This window comes from Arachis duranensis, chromosome 7 (genome assembly GCF_000817695.3).
Source record: "Arachis duranensis cultivar V14167 chromosome 7, aradu.V14167.gnm2.J7QH, whole genome shotgun sequence".
Lineage (NCBI taxonomy): Eukaryota > Viridiplantae > Streptophyta > Magnoliopsida > Fabales > Fabaceae > Arachis > Arachis duranensis.
Genome location: NC_029778.3, coordinates 47,215,111 through 47,216,340, shown reverse-complemented (window position 1 = coordinate 47,216,340; position 1,230 = coordinate 47,215,111).

Here is a 1,230-nt window from a genome sequence, read left to right as displayed (position 1 = left end):
TAGTTGGCCGTGATCTTCCCTGGATAAGATATTCTTATCTTTATCTTATCTTTTGGGAGTTTTATCTCTATCTTTGTGGAACCGCCTTTCCTAGGCCTTTTCGGCCTTTAGGTTTTGGGCTGCGTTCCTTTTGATGGGCCTTCTTAGCTTTATTGTCCGAGGTCCGACCTCAGGCGTGGGCCTTGGGATGAGGTCGGACCTTTCATGGATTTTGCCGAGTTGGAGGAGCCCGGTCAGGGTATGAACAGTGCCCCTGCCCGAGTTCGTCCTTTTGGGAGGTCGAGCTCGGGCATAGTAGTTTTTCAAAATTCAAAAAATGGCCGTTCCTGCATTTATTGCATTTTACCGTTTCTCCTCGATTTCCGTTCGGGCTTTGTGAAGGCATTATTTATTTGCCCCTTTCCTCCTTTTCTTCGTTTATTCTGTTCCCTTCCTGTTTTCTGAGTTTTCGCCGTCTCCTTTTTTGAGCACCGCTTCCTTTTACTTTTGTTCTTCTTCCCCGAATCTTTCCGCGTGTCTTTCCGGGGTTTCCTCTGCGCCGCCGTTCCATTCTCCTTGCTTCGGAGCTCATCGTCCTCGTTTCTTTCTTCCAGGTTTGTTCCCATCTCTTTTCTTGTGCACATATGCTTCTGTTTCTTTTGTGTGGCTCTTTGTTTGTTTCTTTTTCTCTATGCCTGGGTTGCCCCGAAAAGAGGCGCCGCCAGTTGTTTGGACATGGGGGGGGACTCTTTTTGTTCTCTGGTATTTTGCTCCGGGTTGCTGTATTTTCTTCTAAAAGATCTTTGTTTCTGGCTTTGCTGAATGGGTTCTCGCTGTCTGCTTTTATGTGATTTTTTGCTTGCTGTTTGTATTCTTCTTTGTAGGCAAGAATTTTATGTCTCGAAAGGTTCTTCAAGCGATGTCGACCAAGATTCCAAGTGGTCTTGGTTGGGTAGATCCTGTTCCTCTAAGAGTCCCTTCTGTGGTAGATTCTGAGTATTTAGCTAGGTTTCGTAGGCAATGTAGCATATGTGAAGATAGAGAGTCTGAGAGGGATTATGAACTAGTAGCCCCGGATTCCGAGGAGAGAGTTTGCTTCCCGCCCTTAGATAGTTCCGAGAAGCTCTTCTTTTACGCTTATGATTGTTTTTTCTCTAAGCTGAGTGTCCGACTTCCTTTTACCGACCTGGAGTCCGAGGTGTTATGGTCTTGTAACCTTGCCCCTACGCAGCTCCATCCAAATTCTTGGGC